Raw genomic sequence first — 5,628 nt, 5'->3', positions numbered from 1 at the left:
TATTTTAGCCCTTAAAAATAAAGTTCTTTTTTATTCTAACTATTTTTAGTTAAGAAAAAAGATTTTTTTAATGAAATTGCCTTTCATAAAATCTCTTCATATTCAAACACATATGTTGAAGGAGAATGTTGTTACATATCATGTTGAAAAAAAATTTATTACACACTATTTTTTTTTAGGATTGCAGGAAATGTAACAAATAAAATAACGCCAAAAACTAGTTATCTAAATTTTAGAATTTTGGATAATATCTTTTTGTCCAAATTCATTTTATCCTAGCATAATGTTGACCTTGAATAACTTTTCAATACTTCTTATTTTTCATGTCAAATTTCATTTTTATTTTAAATTTTATCTATATCTTGAAGAAGTTTAAATCCAAGAGTTTATGTCATAGTGAAATATAAAGACAGAGGCTCAGTTACACATTTTAAAAAATGTTATTATGACACGTCATGTTCAAAAAAATATTGTTATAATTAAAAAAAATTATTACACATTTTAACCACAAAGGTTTATATTGCAGTGAAATATAAAATAACAAGTTACACGTTATGTTTAAAAAATATTGTTGTTACATGCAATATTCAAAAAACTTTTGCTACACGCTATTTTAAAAAAAAAATATTGTTACATGTAGACATATACAAAAACATGTTATTACACACCATGCCATATTCAATAGATTTATTACACTCCTAATGCATTAGAGTTGTCGCATACATATATGGCATGTAAGAGCTCTAAGTAGTGTTCTAATTTACAAATTTCATTTCAATTATAACTTCAACCTATCAACTTTTGGATTTTGTGAATGTAAATCAATTGTTAATTTTTTAAAAAAATTTAGAAAAAAGACAAGATCTCTGAAAATTTTTAGAAAAAAAAGAAAGATGGATAGAGTAAGAGACTTTGGAAGAAAAAACTCTCTCACCTTCATTTAGAATTGTTTAGGTAGATAGACAGATAGATATAACTACAAAATATCAAAAATCAAAACGACACTGAAAGCCTAAACAGATCTTACACAGTTCAGCAGAAGATGTTATACATTAAAGATTCAATAGTAGATGTTACACACTAAGGTCAAAGCTTCACTAAATGTTACACATAAAGGCCAAAGCTTCAACATCAAATATTACATTCCAAAGCTTTCTTCTTCCTACCGATGTTACATGTTAAAGCATGAATCACTTTGTTGCACACCGAGGCATATTCTACCAGACTTGAGTCACTAAAAAACTCAATACCAATAAACCCAAAAATATATTATTACTCACCATGCCATACTTTTTTGTCTGTAGATCGACGATAATATGGCGAGATAACAAAAGATAGACAAAGAGAGAGTTTTGTGAATGTAAACCAATAAACCCAAGAACATATTGTTCCTTGCCATGTCATGCTTTTTGGTTTATAAATCAACGACGATATGACGAGATGGCAAGAGATAGACAAAGAGAGATGGTGACAGTGATAAACTTAGAAAGAACTGGATGGTGAGAGAGAAAAATGGGAAGCACAGTAAAAGAATGGCGAGAGTAAAAAATTGAGAGTTTTTAATTTGTCCAAAATGATTTTAAAGATATTTTTATCAAATCATGGTAAGAATTAGGTAAAAATAGTTAACTTTATATTGAAGGTTATTTTTGAAATGCGCTTATCAAGTTAACTATAGTATTGTACATTATAGGCCCTGTTAAGTGAGAAAGGCTGATAATAAAATGGAAATTGAAGGTCCAAACACCGGTGCCAAATTTTTGGAAATACCTTCAGAAGTATAGCTTCACACTCTTTTTCTTTAGGCACAATCTATAAGATTGAGTGGATATCCTAAAAATAATAAGGAACAAAACTAAGCATGTGAGTTTGTTAAGATTTAAGTCAAGTAATCCATACATCACAGACTTCAGAGATGTTTCAAAAGACTAAAGAGTAATGTCCAAACCAATCCAGAGGCTTATAGAAGGCATGAGGAAGCTACTTAGTTACTTTCAATAAGACTTAAAACTGATATCAGGAGGATACGTTCACGTTTGATTTCGCAGATAACTACAGTTATAATCCATAGGTTGAACGAAATTTCAAACATAACCGCAGAGATCCAAAGAAGCAAAAGGTGATCCTTTATCCTCTCTCCTTGTGGTAGTCCATTGTTTCTAATTCAGATCTTGGAAATGAAGAACATGTTATTGTGTGACAACTTTGTAAGTGGACGTCCCATCAAGACTTAGAATAAATTATATATAATCTGGATAGGGGCATACCTCTGATTCTATAGTAAGAATGTTAGTGGTAGGTGGCATCCATGACAGTGACCCTATCTAGAAGTTACCAACAATTGAGGCGGCTGATACATATTGTCTCAAAGTAAAAATGAATTAATGGTGAAACAAAAGGAAGCATGAGGGAACAAGAATTTCTGCCTCAAGGGCGAATATTATGATCATATGATGATTATTCGTCCAATGTTATAGCGTCTTAATGATTATAACAAAGCAAGAATGAAATAAGAATAACACAAGTAGGCAGGAAGAGGACAGACAGTTCAACAAGTAAAGAGAAAAGCGACAGAAGTTGTGATCTATGACACAACCTCCAATTCTACTTTTCAAATGTAATGGCATGGCAACTTTCATCAGCAACATGTCTTGATCAACTCGTCGTTGCTTTGCAATAATCACGTTTGCAAGTGTAGAAGTCATCTCACACTGTCAACGATACTTGATTTCATTATTTGTTCTTGAAGATTGTGTCTTGTTACTGAATGCCAACCTTGAAGCTTTCCTAGTCAAAGGTTTTCTAGAATATGCTTTATGTGAACTGAAAAACAGAATATAGACTCTTTCTAAGAATTAAAAGGTTTGACATTATAAAGAAGTGCAAGAGTTCTGTACACAATTAGCTTGATGTTCTAGCATATAGAGCTATATCAGTAAGATATGGCACATCTATTTCAAGAGCTGCAAATCACCCAATTCTTCATGGAATTGCTTGATGGGAGCTAAAAGGAAACGGTTTGCAAAAATCAGGAAAGTGATTCAAATTGAAGCCGACTATTCATGAAATGCAAGAATTTAGTGCAATTCAAGTGTAATGTGTGTCTGTTCTGTTCCAACATTATGATGGCAGCAGCATCAGCAATGGCATTACTCAATGAATGTATGCCATTCCTTTATCAACATCATTCCAACGAAGAAAGCAATAGAAAAATACAGTAATGTACTTTAGATTGGTTAAAAAAAGTTAAAAAGATTGCAAAAAAATTATTTTATATGAGATCATCATTACTGTTACCATTTTCTGAATCTAAAAACAAACATTATTGCTTAGACTTTTAATTACTTCTTTTTGTTGAATATCGACATAACTATTTTTCTACTATGCCCAAACATGTTTTGTCTAATTAAAGTAACTACATTAATTTTCATTTAATAGAAAGGTATATATTGAGATACAATATTTGTGAAGATTGTACACATATGTACATAACCAAAGCGATACTCATGTACCAATTTACCATATATATGTATGTATATTGAACTTAAGCCAATAAGAATGTGAAAAGACAAATAAATATTGATTGCATTAGAAATTAATAAATTTGAAGACTTTAATATATTTTATTCAAAATGAAGCTCAAGTTAAGTATCTAAAACAAAAACTTATAAAATAAAATCATGTTAGTCCACCTATAAATCATTATCCCTATTGAAATTTTCCTCACTAAAGGTCTATTTCCACCTTCATTTGAACCACTTTAAAAGAAATCATACTCTCTTCTCTCTCTCTCTGTCGGTTGCAACTTCACAAATCCCCAACTTTTATTATATTATCATTGTTGTTACTATTATCTTGGTCTGCTCGATCTATCAAACAACAACTTTCATGGAGAAATTCCGGCAAATCTAGGTGATTTGCCTCTACTTGGTTCTTTGTTTCTCAATAACAACCTCCCTTCAGGATCAATACCACCAAAACTACTAAAATGCACAAACCTGTTCAGGTTTGATCTGTCCTGCAATAAATTAACAGGAAGAATCCCTCGGGAAATATCAGAGCCACGTGAAATCGGAATATTTATAAATGTTTCACACAATCTTCTTGAAGGGCCTTTACCAATTGAGATTAGCAAGCTGGACAAAGTTCAAGAAATGGATCTTTCATCGAACAACGACAGTGGGAATATCTTCCCCCAGATATCAAGCTGTACCGCAGTGCAGAGGATAAATTTCTCACACAATGCTCTTGAACGGCAGCTTCGAGATTCTCTTGGTGATCTGAGGAACCTCGAGTCATTTGATGTGTCAAGCAACAAAATATCTAGAATGATACCAAAGAGCCTAAGCAAAATTAATCTCACATTTCTGAATCTTTCTTTTAACAACTTTGACGGAATGATTCTAGGACACCCATTTGCCCTCGAAATAAACACTGGTTTCGTTCACGTATGTTCCTGATTATCTTTGTCATAGTCATAGTTGTGTCGGTGCTCTTATCTGCAGTATGCTTTATGATTGGAATCTGTTGTGTTTGTTGAAGTAGGAACTTAATGGATTGATGTCATTTTGTAAAGCATAGATTTTAAAAATCTCTTTTATAAAAGAAGCCAGCAATCCAATTACACAAACTAAAACACACATCATTATTATTGCAAGTAACATAGTCACATCTTAAAAAAAAATAAAAATATATTAAGTAAGAAAAACCATACATTTTATTTTGAGATTTTTATTTTCGGACACTATCTCCCTAATGAATGATTTCTCAATCAAATAAGTTTATCACTTATTCTCCAAGAATACTTTCAACTTGAACCTTGAGTGAATAAGGTGTGGAATGCAAGATTACAAGATAGCAACCAATTTTGTCTTTTTTTTTTTTCAAAAAAGCTTGAAGGAGGACAAAAGAAGTGATAGCTGAAAAATTTTCAAGAAAAAGTACATTATTACTTTTTTTTTTTATCTCTTCTCTTTTTATTAAAACTTCTGCTTCAAATGTTGAATCAAAATCAAACACCTTTGAATCGATCTTCACCATCCGTATAAAGTTATGGAAGCATCAAACATGTTTCATAATTATCAAAATTAAAATGAAAGAATAAATAATTTAATTCTTTAATTATCATTTAGAGTACTTGATAAAATAAAACTCCTTATTGAATAATAATTCTTATTTTATTATTATCAATCTTTATTTAAAAAGAATTAATAATAGATAAAAGAGTGATAGTCAAATATAGAGTCTTCTTTTATCAACATGGATGTCTAGATTCATTTTGCAAGAATCTTCCTAACATTATCTTAATTTAAGACAACTCTTGTCTTTAATTAAGACAAAAATATTTTATCTTATCTAAATTGAGACAAATATGTTTTTTTGTCTAGATTAAGACAAAAAATATTTTTCTTGTTCTCTTTTTAAATTAAAACAAACATATATTCTTGTTTAAATTAAAACTAAACATATTTTCTTATCTAAATTAAGACAAACATGTTAAAGCTGTCATTTTTTTATATAATTTAATTAATCAAATTAAAACATGTATTCCAACTTAAGCAAGTTGAATTCTACGAAGCTAAGTGGGGAATATATTTGGACATAAATATTCCAAACTCCAATAAACTT

Source organism: Theobroma umbraticum, unplaced genomic scaffold (genome assembly GCF_002168275.2).
Source record: "Theobroma umbraticum cultivar Fairchild unplaced genomic scaffold, ASM216827v3 scaffold_228.0, whole genome shotgun sequence".
Classification (NCBI taxonomy): Eukaryota; Viridiplantae; Streptophyta; class Magnoliopsida; order Malvales; family Malvaceae; genus Theobroma; species Theobroma umbraticum.
This window is presented reverse-complemented; position numbering follows the sequence as displayed.